At 43.4% G+C, this 15,527-nt stretch overlaps 1 pseudogene; it reads right to left on the reverse strand.

The window, feature by feature from the left end:
- Positions 1-823: 823 nt before the first annotated feature.
- On the reverse strand, positions 824-9,983 carry LOC149229394 (uncharacterized; annotated as a pseudogene).
- Between the last annotated feature and the right edge of the window lie 5,544 nt (positions 9,984-15,527).

A 15,527-nucleotide genomic window follows, 5' to 3' on the forward strand; every position in this document is an offset into this window, starting at 1 on the left:
AGCCATTTTTCTACACCTTAAAAAACTCCAAATCCCACAGAAAAATGTAAGCTGCTAAATATCTTCAAGTTGCACAAGAGAGACCTATAGCTTAAATCAACCAGAGATATCTTGAAACTGTCAAAATTGTACAAATATCACCAGACTTTTAGAGATTCTGTTCTTTAAATTCAGCAAATGTTAGGAAGAACAGTGGCTGTAGATAAGTGTAACCATAGAAAATACAAGTTTGTAGCCTTAGGGCTAGATCATTCTTTATGGAAGTCGTTGTAGAAAATACAAAGTTGGCCTTGAATTTGAACAAGCAGCAATAATTTCCCTTCCAAGTGGTCCTCATTCAAGTTAAGTCCAGAAATTATTGAGCGCAAGAAAGAACTTGCACCAGTAACTCCTACGCTCAGCTAGACAAATTTAATAACTGATATTCATTGTGCTTTTGCCTCAGAATTGATTGTTGTTTGCATGGGTTAACAATAGGCACGTTCTGGACCTTTCCCAGTTGATATATAGTCACCACGTCCTGGGTATGACAGAGAATGGGTCCCACAAATAGCTTATTCAGTCCAGTCTCCTACACTCAGTCCACAAGAAATTCGTTCAGTAGATGAAATAGCTCGTGGATTTAGCCAAGTCCTCGAACTGCTCTTCCTAAGAGAGAAATGACTTGAACATAAACGACGCACTATTCAAAATGACCAGAAAACCTTGTAAATTGACTCCTCGAACCAGACCAACCCAAAATTTCCGCTACTGCGCACAATACATAGCTCTTCGAATAGGCATTCAAAATAAATTAAAATTATTGGAAATATACTATAATTAATTAATATATAGGTGATCTGTGGGGAACACCCTTTCTCCTGCTAGTTGATGGCCGGGCAATAGAGTGGGGCGCAGCTACACGCCTGCATATTTTCTTTACCAAGGGCATGTCTATTTCCGAACATGTCAACATCCAATGCACATCGTTAGCATTGGAGCCAGAACATGTCTCTTCTAACATACTGCTAGCCGATAATTCTTCTCTGATCTCTGCAAGCTTTCCATCCTTGGAACTAATTTCTCTTGGGGAGAAGTCAAAAATATCAGGAAATGGCAGCGAACTGCAATGGTACAATAATGTAGATAAATCCTTTTCTTTATTCAGCACAACATTTACCTTGCACGAAACCGAGCAATAACAGTACGCTTCTTGCAGACTTCTGTCACAAGTTTGGCAAGAGTTTTCCAGTCCTTTGGCGGGCCTGGATTGGGGTCGCTTCGCACCTGAAGAAGCCGATGCGACCGATGGTTGGGAAGACAATGTTGACAGATACTTTTGTTGCAATCGATGCAAAAAATGTTGCTTTCGTTTTTCTTTAATTCTAGATGCTTCGAACAGAAACGACCAAGGTTTTCAGAATGACTTGAACAGAAACGACCAACAATTCTCTTCCTCAACACAAACTATTCAACGCGCACTAAACTTAGAGACCTCCAACGCACTCCGTCAATGATGGAATCCTTCGACGAGTCTTTCTCCCAGCTGATAATTATTTGCAGTCTTGGAATGAATTTTAAATGCAAATAGTCCCTTCAACATTTCGTTTCAGCCTTTGGCAATGAAGAAATCGCCCAGAATTAAATACGCTGGTTGATTGACATACGCAGGTGACAGCACGGCTTGCATGTGCTCCATCTTCCATTTTACCGCAGAATATAACCACCATACTCCAGATCCTCCTAACTGCGAAACATAGAATACCAAACGGTCTTCACAGAGCATAAAATACACACTGAAACCAACTCAGCATCTCTGACATAGCCAGAAAGTAATGCAAACATAAATTAACCAGTTCATTTTAGAGAGTGTTTTCCACAGAACCCCTAGGTAGTCAAACCTTTCCTTGCCTGAGCAATACTAACCATTAAACCACCCCTAGTGCACTTAATTATGCCAAGACAAATTTTGACATTTAGCGAAGGAAATAAGTATATCCCACAAGTAGTGAAAAGAGATTTATACAGAAAATTGTGACATAATTATCCAGATGTTGTGGTTGCTTGTGCACAAGTATCATATTGTGCCTCCGGGGATTCCAGCACAGCCTCGTTGTATCAATAACGATTTGCCCATTTACATAGTGCCGTCAGCACACTGGCATGTAAATGTCTGCACCACCAACAACTTCAGTTTTTCTTTCTCCTGTTTTACGAAATGTAAATGATGCGGCCTTACCACACAGCTCACAGCGTGACTTTAATTTAACTACAGAATCGGCTATAGGTATCAACTCAAGAGCTGATCCAAAGCTCTTCCTCAAATAATCCCCATCAAGGCCAGCAACAATAACAGTTTTCCCATCTCGTCGAGTGCATAAAACTGTGGGACAGTATGATAATCTTTTTCAAATTGCTACATACAGATGCAGCACAGCACATGGCAGAAGCGTTTTCTGAGCGTTATAAAAAAAATGAAGAGAATACACAGTGGCGCAGAAGCATTTTCTAAGACCGACACAGTTCTGAGAAGAATTTCAGTGGATTAGACGGAGAAAACAGTTCTGACGGGGAGCAGGAATAGAATATGTCAGGGCAGCGCTTCTTTTACAAAATGTTTATAAACAGTAAAGAGCGCAGGCATAATTCAAAGGACAGAGCGCATGCAGTGTAGCAGCTAATTATATGGAGAAGCAGCACTGACATGCACATAAAAAAGGCCACAGGAAAACAAGTGGCTCTGATACCATGTTAAACACACATGGACAACACAAGAGTAGGAAAGATAAATCATTTAGTTCGTTTTTTATTAAGATGAGATATACATTTATAGTACAACATATGACTCTTGGGTTTCAGATCCCAAGGTCTCTTGGACTGCTTTGTCCATTCGAATTCCACACTAACCCTTTAGGATTAGGTGTCCAACAGAATTTATGTAAATAGATAAATAGGAAATACGAACAGTCATCAGGAGACGAACTGAATAGTCTCTCCCTCATGTATATAATGAATACCTACCTGATGGAATAGTACACACGAATCATTTTTTCCTTATGAAGTTACTGCGTGGCATGACAGAGGAAAGCATGTATGCACACAGGTTCGACACATGGAAGTAGCGCATACCTTATAAAATATGTCTTAGCAGTTTCTGTTTGCTGTTAATTTTGTTATGGATTCTGCCTTGGTTTTTGGTTACTATATTCTGGTGACAACATTCAGAATGATCAGTTGATGGGTTGTCAAAGTGATTTATTTATTCAGTTGTGAATGGTTCAAAAGGATATTGGTTGATGCAGATATATTTGATAGTTGAATGATGTTGTTGATGGATCCAGTCTAAAAATTTATGAAACGTGGTCCCTGGAAGAAAAGACAAGGTTGTAGCCTTCTATATGCCGGCACCTACGTACTAGTAAACATATTAGCTAGTACAAGAGCTATGAGGTTGTAGATCCCTTCTAGTAGAAGATGGAGAATGAGAGAAGATTGTAGCCTTTTGTAGGTAGAAGCCTGTGTACTAGTAAAAGATTGCACCAGTACAAAAATTTTAAATAGAATTTTCTTATTATTAAAAGAAGACAGACGACAGTAGCAAGTGGTTTTCACCCACATTAGGTTTCCACCTTATATCTTGGTGTTCATGTGTGTTTCTTATGTGTGATGATTTATTCTGCTTTTACTGCACTATCTAATGAATTCCTGATATACTGGTTAAAGTTCAATGCATGATAATTTTGGGTAAATCAAAAGATCTCTGCATATACACTGGTTACATTAAGTATAGTTGTGTATAAACACCTGCGTACTAGTATAAGAATGCACTAGTACAAAAATTATAAATAGAATTTTCTTATTATTAAAAGAAGACAGACGATGGCAACAGGTGGTTTTCACCCACATTGGGTTTCCACCTTATATCTTGGTGTTCATGTGTCTTGATTATGTGTGATGCTTTATTCTGCTTTTACTGCACTATCTAATGAATTCTTGATATACTGGTTAAAGTTCAATGCATGATAGTTTTGGGTAAATCAAAAGATCTCTACATATACACTGGTTACATTAAGTATAGTTGTGTATACATGCTAGTTCACTAAGCTAAAGTAGTGTATAAAAATCAATTTTCAAAATTAAAATATTCATCTGATAATACTGATTCACGCCCCCCCCCCCTCTCAGTATTATTTCCAACAATTGGTATTAGAGCAGGTCCTTCAGAAAAAGCTTGATTTCTTAAAGGAAGATCCAACATCATGAGTAATCAAGAAAGCGAGGGGTCCATCAGATCACCAATTTTTTATGAGAGAAACTTTGTTTATTGGAAGGTAAGAACCACAACCTGTCTTCAATCAATTGGAACAGATGTCTGGGAAATCGTGGAAGGAGGATATACATTTCCATCAACAATTCCTATAGATACGACAGGTAAAAAGCAATATGAAACTAATGCCAAGGTTGTCAATACTTTATTGGGAAGTTTTTCATAATTAGAGTTTGTCAAAATTATGCAGCTCAAATCAACCAAAGAAATATGGGACAAAATCGTTCTAAGCTATGAAGGAGACTCTCAGGTAAAACATGCTAAACTGCAAACTCTCAGAATTCAATATGAAACTCTCAAGATGCACAATGATGAAAGTATAACTAGTTACTTCTTATGTATAGATGAGGTTGTTAATTGCATGAAGAATCCGGGTGAAGAGATAAAGGAAGTTACCTTAGTTGAAAAAGTCTTAAGATTCTTGTTTGCTAAATTTGAATCAAAAGTATCTTTCATAGAAGAAAAGTAGGATCTACAGACTATTACTATGCCACAACTTCACGAAATCTAAACTTCCTTTGAGATAAGAAAAGGAGGTCCTTTAGATATGAGAGAAGTCACATTTAAATCTTCAACAAAGGGAAAAGAAGAACTCAATGAATCAGGACAGATTTCAGAAGAAGAATAGGAAGTAAAATTTGTCAAGAAGCTTCAATAGGGTTCCAGAAGATTCAGAGGTAAACTACCTTTCAAATGTTTTTCCTATGGTAGAGTCGGTCATTAGCTGCCAAATGTCCTCATAAAGATAAAAATGATAAAGGGAAGGAATCTACAAAACGGAATAGAAAACAAAGTGTAAGTAAAAAGAGCTACTATACTCATGAAGATAGCGATGGTTTATCAAATAGTGATGAAGATGAAAATAGTAATGACTATAGACTTCTGATGGCTTATGAAGATGATGATTTCTTGGATGATTTAGATGAATATGACCTTTATGAAGAAATAAATAAACTCAAAATCTATTTAGAAAAAAAGAATATGATTATAGATACCTTGACATACCAACTTGCTGAAAGAGAAAAACACAATAAAAAACTAGAATGTGAAATTGTGGGTCTAAGAAAGGATCTTGAGAAAACAAAGGCTCTCAATCTTAGATTTGCTAAAGGATCAGAAACATTGAATGAAATTATCAAAGTGTAGCATTCTCCTCTGATAAATATAGGCCTTGGATATACTGAAGAACCATCTCAATCACAAAAGCCGTCAACCTCCACTAAAAGCTATCTTGATGCAGCAAAGAGCAGCGGATAGTTTGACAATCGTCAGCAAAGGCATAAAGCAGATCACCAAGTAAATCAGGCTCAATTTACTTCAAGGATGAACAGAAGCCACAACCAACCTCAGGTAAATCATACTCAGTTTGCTTCAAATATGAATATCAATAGAAACTACAATCACCAGGTCAGTAGATTCGATAATCGCAGAAACTTCTTTAATGGTAAATGTTTCTCATGTCATATTTTTGGACACAAAGCTGCTCAATGTGTTGCTTACAAAACCATCATGACTAGAGAAGCATGAAATCAAAGGAATGTGACAGGGATCAAGAAAAGTTCCTGTAATAACTTTTCTCTTCTTGAAAATGAAATAGAATGCTCAATCTGTAACAACTTTGGCCCTGAAGAATCTGAATGCAGGAGTAAATTTCAGCAAATATCTCAAAAGGAGCAAACTCCATTAAATCCCAAAAGATGGAGAAAGAAAGAACCACAAACAGAAAGATGTGGTATAGCCTTGTATGCAAAAGGACAAGAAAACCAGTGGTACATCGACAGTGGATGCTCAAAACACATGACATGTGACAAAGAAAAACTACATTAATATAATGCCTTAGAAAAAGAAAAGAGTGTCTCATTTGGAAACAACACTCTTGCTGTCATAAAAGGTAAAGGCTCTATTTTCTTGAAAGGAAAAGTTAAAGCTGGGAATGTTATGTATGTTGATGGCTTAAAGCATAATTTGTTGAGTGTGAGTCAAATGTGTGATCAAGGAAATGAAGTAGTGTTTAGATCAAATGGATGTGTTTTTCGTGAGCTTGATACAGGAGAAATTGTGATGAAAGGTACAATAACTTAAAACTACCTATACATACTCAAGGGAGGACAACAATAGTGCTATGTAAGCAAAAATGATGAAAACTGGCTATGGCACAGAAGATTGTGTCATATAAGCTTTTCTCAGATAAGAAAAGCATGCAGATTCTAGGTTGTTCGTGATCTTCCAGATATCAACATTCCTGAAAATACTATATGAAAATCATGTCAATTCGGTAAGAAAACCAGATCTCACTTCATCGAAAAGGAAGGATCAACTACTAAGCCTCTTGAAATTTTTCATACTAATTTATGTGGACCATCAAGGAAAAAGTCACCTTGTGGAGAAGAATACTTTATATTGTTCATTGATGATTTTTCTAGACTGTGTTGGATAGGTCTTCTAAAGCATAAAGATGAATCATTTGAAAAGTTAAAAGCCTTCAAAGCTTTGGTTGAAAATGAATCAGATCACAAAATCAAATGCCTCATATCTGATCGAGGAGGGGAATTTACCTCGGATGAATTATTTGACTTTTGTGAAAAACATGGAATAAAAAGGCAGTTCTCCACCGCAAGGACTCCTCAGCAAAATGGAGTGGTAGAAAGGATGAACAGAACTAATCAACAAATGGCTCGTGCTATGCTAGATGAATCTAGAACTCTTGCAACTTTTTGGGGTGAAGCTGCATTCGCTGCCGTCACTATTCTCAACCAAGAAATGTTTGAGGAAACAACACTCAAACTCCACATGAACTTTGGTATGGTAAGACTCCTATTGTAAAATACTTCAAAGTTTTTGGAAGCAAATGTTACATCAAAAGAACTGATGAAAAACTTGATAAGTTTGAACCCAGAGGAGATGAAGGTATTCTTCTTGGCTACTCTTCTTGAAGTAAATGATATAAATGTTATAATAAAAGACTTGGGAAATTATTGAAAGGATTGATGTTGTGGTTGATGAAGCATGCAAAAATCCAAAACAGATAAAAACTGAAGATTATGACAATGAAGAAGATGAGGATCATTTTCCTAAATCAAATCACACTGATTCTGAAGAAGAAACTAAGGAAGTACCAAAAGAAGAGATAACGATAGAAGAAAAAACTTCATTTAGGTATGTTCAGAGAAATCATCCAAAAACTCAATTTTTTTGGGAAAAAGGGGCAAGTGTGCAGACAATAAGAACTATTTTCGAAGCCTCAAGCTATCTAGGATTACTATCTTCCACTGAACCTCAACATGTAAATGAAGCAAGCAGCGATGAATGTTGGGTCAAGGCCATGAATGAAGAACTTAAGAAAATTGAAAAGAATAATAATTGAGAATTAGTTCCTAGACCTCATGATAAGAATATCATAGGAACCAAATGGATATTCAAAAACAAGCTGAATGAAAATGGAGAAGTTATCAGAAACAAGGCCAGACTTGTTTGCAAAGGATATTCTCAACAAGAAGGTATATATTTTGAAGAAACTTTTGCACCTGTTGCCAGACTTGAAGACAAGAATGTTTCTTTCTCATTCTAGTTTTCACAAATTCAAAGTATACCAAATGGATGTAAAATTTTCCTTTCTTAATGGAGACTTAGAAAAGAAGTCTATATTGAACAACCAGAAGGATTCATTCCTGGAAATGATGCAAAACTTGTATGAAAACTTAGAAAGGCTCTCTATGGTCTAAAACAGGCTCTAAGGGCCTGGTATTACTGTCTTCACAAATATCTCCACGAACAGGGTTTTTAAAGGGGCCAACACATAGAAATCTATATACAAGAATCGACATTGATAAATTGCTAATAATTGTTGTGTATGTTAATGATATCATTTTTGGTAGCAATGATGCATCCATGAGTTATAATTTTGCTTTAGTAATGTAGCAAGAATTTGAAATGTCCTTGCTTGGTTAGCTTACCTATTTTCTTGGTCTACAAGGTCAACAAAATAAAGTTGGTATTTTTCTCTCACAAACCAAATATCTCAAACAAATCCTGAAAAAGTACGGCATGGAAGATTCTAAATCAGTATGTACCCCAATGGTAACAGGACGTCGTCTTAGCTCAAATGATGAATGAGTAGTAGTACATCAACCAACTTACAGATCCATGCTTAGCAATCTACTTTATCTAACAGGTACCTGACCAGATATCATGCATGCAATGGGAATAGTTGGAATATTCCAAGAAAATCCAAAGGAATCACACCTTTAGGCAGTCAAAAGGATTTTCAAATAGAACAATGTAAACTTTGAAACGGGAACTATAAACTCAAAACGGGAACTCTGGCCAAAAAGCCTTGGAAAACCATCAAAAACAGTGCTAAAAACAAAAAGTGTGTATACTGGAGCGATGATTTTATTTTTTAGGGGTCAATTTTGAACATGTTTTAAAAATGGCAATGACTATGAAATTTAATACGAAATTTTTGTGCAAAATATAGCTTCAAAATGAAAGTGATGATATTGGAACAATTATTTTATTTTTTAGGGTCAATTTTCAAACTTTTAAAAAAATGCTAGTAAAACCAAATTTTTATGTGCCAAAAAAAGTTGTTTATGTGGGAAGAAACACATTAATGTTTTTGGTAGAATATCAATTTTCTTTCCTAAGTATAAATTCAACATGTTTTCTGGGTGGGCGAGCGGGCTTGCGTAGTTCTCAAAATCACCCAACCCCCGTCGACCCACCCACCTCACCCCCACACCCTCACCCCGGCCCCCTCCCCCTCACACCCACCTCCCCCCACATGCACCCCCCTCACACGCAACTGCGCCAACCCCCCCCCCCCCCCCGCCCCTGCCTACCTCCCACACACCCATATGCACCTCCCACCTCACACGCACCCTTCCCCCCGCGCTCTCACCCACCCTCTGACACATCCATCGCCGCCCCTCTCACTCGCCCCCCCCGCCCCCCCCCCCCCCCCCCCCACACGTACCCTCCCTTACCCTCACACTCACCCAACGCCCGTCACACAAAACCCCCACCCGCCTCACACGCACCCTCCTCCCCCCTCACACACACCCTCCCATCCCCTCACACCCACCCACCCCACCTCACACGCACCCCCCCTCACAGCCATCCTCCTCCCCCCCACTCTCACACACACCCTCCTCTCTCGCCCACCACCTCACACACCTACCCTCCCCTCTCGCCCACCCCTTCCTCTCGCCCACCCGCTCACACACCCACCCACCTCGTCACTCGCCCACACCCTCCCCCCCCTTCACAAGCACCCACCCTCGCACCCCCCCCCCTCACATGCACCGCCCCCTTCTCGCCCACCCCCTCACACACCAACCCCCCCTCTCACCCACCCCAAAACCCGCCCTCTCGCTCGCCCCCTCACCCGCCCTCAACCATACCCACGCCTACCCCACCCCCTCACCCGACTTCGTGCATGCACCCATCCCGCCCCCTCATCCACCCTCACCCGCCCCACCCCCTCACCCGCCCTCGCCCATGCCCACGCCCGCCCCACCAACTCACAAACCCCCTCACCTGCACATGCCCACGGCTGAGGCGCGCCAACCCAGCGACCCGCAAACCCACCCGACTGGTGGCTGGGCGATTCTGGGAATTGTCCAGTCACTAGCAGGGTGGGTGGGCAGGCCGCCGGGGTGGCGCCAGCCCTGGCCATGCCACCCCGGCAGCCTGCCCACTTGCCCGGATAGTGGCTGGGCGATTCCAGGAATTTCCTAGTCGCCAACCGGGCAAGCAGGTAGGCCACCGGGGTGGCGCCAGCCCTGGCGGCACCTGGCCGTGCCCCTCGGCGGCCCACATGCCTGCCCACCTAGTGGTTGGGTGATTCTAGGAATCGTCCAACCACCAGCCGGGTAGGCTGGCGGGCCACCGAGGTGCTGCCAGCCCTGGCTGTGCCACCTCGGCAACCCGCTCGCCCACTTGGCTGGTGGCTAGATGATTTTGGGAATCACCCAGCCACTAGTCGGGCGGGCGGGTGGGCCACCGAGGTGGCGCCAGCCCTAGTGGTGCCACCCCAGTCCCTCGCCCTGCCGCCCGATAGGTGGCTGGGCGATTCCGGCTGGGCGAGGGGGCAGGCTACTGGGGACGTGCCAACCCTTGCCGTGCCACCTTGCCTAGGCTCGCGCCGTCCTGTCGGCGCGTCTGCTTGCCGGGTTGGTGGCTGGGTGATTCCCACCAGCCGAGCAGGCGAGTGGGCCGTCACTGCGGCTCGCCTGCCCACCCAGTTGGTGGCTGGGTGATTCTTGGAATTGCCCAGCCACCATCCAGGCAGGCGAGAGGCTGGCGCCACGTCGGTAGCCTGCCCGCCCACCTAGTTCGTGGCTGGACGATTCTCGGAATCGCCCAACCACCAGCCGGGCGGGTGTGCGAGTCACCAGGGTGGTGCCAGCCCTAGCCACGCCACCCCGACAGCCCTCCCGCTCGCCCGGCTGGTGGCTGGGCGATTCTCGGAATCGCCCAACCACTAGCCGAGCGGGCGGGCGGGTCGCTTGGGTGGAGCAGCATATGCCGGTGCCACCCTGGCGGCCGAAATCACCCAGCCACTAGCCAGGTGGGTGGGCAGGCTACCGGGGTGGCGCGGCCTGGGCTGGCCCCACCCTGGAGGCCTACCTGCCCACGCGGCTAGTGGCTGAGCGATTCCAGGTTGGTGCCACCCCGGTGGTCCTCCCCCAGCACAAATGGTGGCTGGGCGATTCTGGGAATCGCCCAGCCACTAGCCGGGCGAGTGGGCGGGCCGCCGGGGTGGATCCAGCTTGGACTGCGCCACCCCGGTGGCCCACCTGCCCACCCGGATGGTGGCTAGGCGATTTCAGGAATCCCTCAGCCACCATTTGGGAAGGGGGAAGGGCCACCGGGGTGGCACTAGCCTAGGCCGGTGCCACCCTGGCAGCCCGCCCGCCCGCCTAGCTAGTGGTTGGGTGATTCCAGGAATCGCCCGGCTGGTGGCTAGGCGATTCTCGGAATCGCCCAGCCACCAGCCGGGCGGCCGTGAGGGTCGCCAAGGTGGCACTAGCCCTAGCCATGCCACCCCAGCGGCCCGCCCGCCCGCCCAGCGACTGTGCCATGCCATAGGTCGGTGCCACCTCGGCAGCCGGAATCACCCAGCCACCAGCCGGATGGGCAGGCCGCCAGTGTGATGCCAACCCTAGCCACACCGGCCTGGTTGGTGGCTAGACGATTCCCGGAATCGCCCAGCCACCAGTCGGGTGAGTGGGCGGGCCACTTGGGTGGCGTGGCCTAGGCTGGCGCTACCCCAGTGGCCCGCCCGCCCGTCTGGCTAGTGGCTGGGTGATTCCTGGAATCGCTCGGCTGGTGGCTAAGTGATTCCCAAAATTGCCCAGCCACCAGTCTAGCGAGTAGGCGGGCCTCCGGGGTGGCGTGGCCTAGGCTGGCGCGACCACGGTGGCCCGCTCACCCCCCCAACCAGTGGCTGGGAAATTCCCGGAATCGCCTAGCCACCTGCCGCGTGGGCAGGTGGGGTGGTGTGGCCTGGGATGGCACCACCCCGGCGGCCCGCTTGCCCACCTGGCTGGTGGCTAGGCAATCCTTAGGCCGCGCCACCCTGGAGGCTCGCCCGCCCTCTCGGCTGGTGGCTGGGAAATTCTGGGAATCACCCAGCCACCAGCTGGGCGGGCGTGCGAGTCGCCGGGGTGGCGCCAACCCTCGCCATGTCACCTCAGTGGCCTGCCCGCCTGCCCGGCTGGTGGCTAGGGGATTCCCTAGAATTGCCTAGCCACTAGCCGGGTAGGCGACTGGGCTGCCGGGGTGGCGTGGCTTTCACCCAGCCACCAGCTAGGCGAGTGGGTGGCCCGCTAGGGTGGCGCGAATTTCACCCAGCCACCAGCCGAGCAGGCCGGCGGGTCGCCAGGGTGGCGTGGCACACGCTGGCGCCACCTCGGTGGCCAGAATCGTCCAACCAGCATCTTGGCAGTCGGGCATGTCGCCGGGGTGGTGTTGCATAGGCCGGTTCCACCCCACGTGCCCACCCGCCTGCCCGCCTAGTGGCTGGGCGATTCCGGGAATCACCTAGCCAACAGCCAGATGGGCGGGCAGGCAGCCGGTGTGGTGTGGCACAGGTTGTGCCACCCTGGCTGCCCGCCCGCCCATCCGGCTGTTGGCTAGGCGATTCTCGGAATCGCCAATCCACCAGGCGGGCAAGCGGACGTGCTGGTGTCGTTTCATTTCAGCGGCCCGCCCACCCCCCGCCTTTTCTTCCCCGCCCGCCCACGCACCCACCCACTTACGCCCGATTCAAAGATCCATTAGAAGAGGAAAATGAGCAAAAGGAAGCAGAAAATATTATGGTAGAAGACAATGATGAAACTCTAGAGGACGAAGAGTTTGGATTACGTGACATTGTTGATTAAATTTAAGTTATGCTTGGAAATCAAGCTTTGCAATGTTTTGACTTTGATATTTTATGAGAAGAATAAACACTCAATTAAGGTTGTTATGCGTTCAATATTTGTAATATGTGATTTTCGCATTGATTTTTAAGTTAATCATTATTTTTTGAAAAAAAATTGGTTATTATTATTTTGTTGACATGAAATTCATAAAAAAAAAACTATTATTTAACCATTTTTAGTTTAAATTTTCATATAAAAATTGTGATTTTGACATGTCAATTCTAGCAAAAAATTATCAAAACGTGTAGTTTTTTAGTTATATTTATGTTAAAAATGGTTATTTTTATGTCCATTGTTAAAAAATATTTTTTTTTAGAAACATTTATTTCATGTGCATTGAAAAATTAATTAAAGATGTATAAATATGTAGAATATCAAAAATTCAAAATATCGACCTTCTAATTTAAAAATTCAGAACAATAAAAACCTCACTATAAAAAAATTAAAATTAAAATAAAAAGACAAGAAAATTTGAAGAAAACGACCACTTCAAAAATTATCAAATTTACAAAATAATTATTTACATTTCATACATTAGAAAATTTAAAGCCAAAAAATAGTTATTTTAGAAAAAGGGTATGATGCAGAATACCGACTTTTTAAAATCAGCGTGAAAATCACTACCATTCTAAAATGTAAAGTACATAAAAAAAATTAAAGTGCCAAAAACTATGCTCTAAAAAAGACGTGTATTCTGCATCACCCCTTTTCAAAATCAGGGGTCTTTTTTGCTATCTCTACGAAACGGGTAACAGTATCAATTCCCGTTTCAAAGTTTACATTGTTATATCTGAAAGGAACACAGAACTTTGGTTTATGGTATCCTAGAGATATAGATCTTACACTTCATGCATATACAGATGCAGATTGGGCAGGAAGTGTTGATGACAGAAAAATCACTAGTGGTGGTGCATTCTATATGGGTTCTAGGTTAGTGTCTGGGTTTAGCAAGAAACAAAGTTCAATTGCATTACCTACAGTTGAGGCAAAATACGTGGCTATTGCATCTTGCTGCACATAGCTACTTTGGATGATGCAAACCTTGCAAGACATTCAGATCACATGTACTCCACCCATCTCCATTCCATGTGATAATACAAGTGCCATCAATATTTCAAAGAATCTAGTCATGCAGTCCAAGACCAAGCACATATCCATCAAATATCATTTTCTATGTGAACAAGTGCTTGAACAAAAGGTCAAATTGGAGTATGTTTCCTCCAAAGAATAGGTTGTTGATATATTCACTAAACCACTGCCCAGAGAGACTTTGAATATATTAGGCAAAAGCTGGGAGTAGTTGCTGCATCATCTTGTTGTTAAAACCTATTCTCTTTAGATAAAGGTGGTTATACGTGAGTTTCATAAATCGTAGTCGCATACGTACGTGGTTTTCTATGGCACAATGGCATATATGTTGGTTTAAAGAAAAGTAGTGGGTGAGACTAAAAAAAAGGGGTCTGCTATGGTTTTGTCAATTATCTGCTATGTTTGATGATGGTTTCAATCTACTAATAACATGGGGAAATATATTGGTCCTCATAAAGTTGTTGATAACTTGATATATATATGATTGATGATGATGCTTTGATATCTCTCACTAACATATGCAATGATCAAATCTGACAAGTGAACAGATTGAACAGGTTCAGGGGAAGAACATGGTTGATGATATTTTGGGAACTAATAATGGAAATATATAGGTTGTCAGTCTCGATGCTATTGACAGATGCTACTGGTGGTGCAGATCATATGATAGTTGTTGAAGACTATCATGGTCTTGTTTAAGATATTTGGTCCCTATTATATATGTCATGTATATCTTTTAATGTAACGGTCATGAAAAGACCTAATCTGTAACCCCACTATGAATGGGATGGATAATGTAATGTTTCTTGTTTTTGAGATGTATAAACAATTGATATATCCCCACTTGGTTGGGTGGATGAGTCAAATTTGGTATATCCCCACTTGGTTGGGAGATGGATGTATGTATGAGTCATTGATGATAGGAAGGTCATTTGTGATGTATGTATCGAGTCATGTTCTTCTTTTAGAACATCTTTGTGCAGACTTTGCTTATGCTCAGGGGGAGCATGGACTTGATCATGGGAGCTCAATCAGCACACTTTAGCATATCAGAGAATTCAGCATGCACTCAAGGGGAGCATGACCCTTTACCCTTGATGTCAAAGGGGGAGATTGTTGGCATTATGATGTTTGTGTTGTACTTGATGGAAATTCACTTGTAGCCAAAAAACTCACTTGCATATGGTAAATAGATGAATCTACAAGAAGAGATATCAGAATGCATGACAGTAGTGTTTACAGATGTGATGAAATGGAGGGCAGCTTCAAGTAATCAATTCGGAATGCAACTCACTCAGATCAGTCTTCACAGAATGAAGAAAGAGACGTATACGCAAGTTCACCATTGACCAAGCTACGTATACATGCAGGTTTTCTGTATACAAATCGCGTATACATACACATGCACTTTCATAGAAGGAAAAGCGTGTATACCTTGGAAAACTAAATTTTTGGTCTGAAGTATTTAGTCCATGGTATTTTGATCCATGGTATTGGTCCAAGGTATCTAGTATGAGGTATTGACCCGAGGTATTTGGTCCAAGTTATTGGGAATAAGTGGTTTTAGTCCATGGTATTGAGAAAGTTCTAAAACTATAAAAGGAGGAGAAGATCATTAGGCCAAGGTGTGCAAGTATCGAGTATCTGATGAAGTGTGAGGTCTAATATGCAGATTATTGGCTTATGGTGCTATGCTTGATCTG

Source organism: Pinus tabuliformis, chromosome J (genome assembly GCF_031772625.1).
Source record: "Pinus tabuliformis cultivar Carrire ecotype Pingquan chromosome J, CPIR1, whole genome shotgun sequence".
NCBI lineage: Eukaryota > Viridiplantae > Streptophyta > Pinopsida > Pinales > Pinaceae > Pinus > Pinus tabuliformis.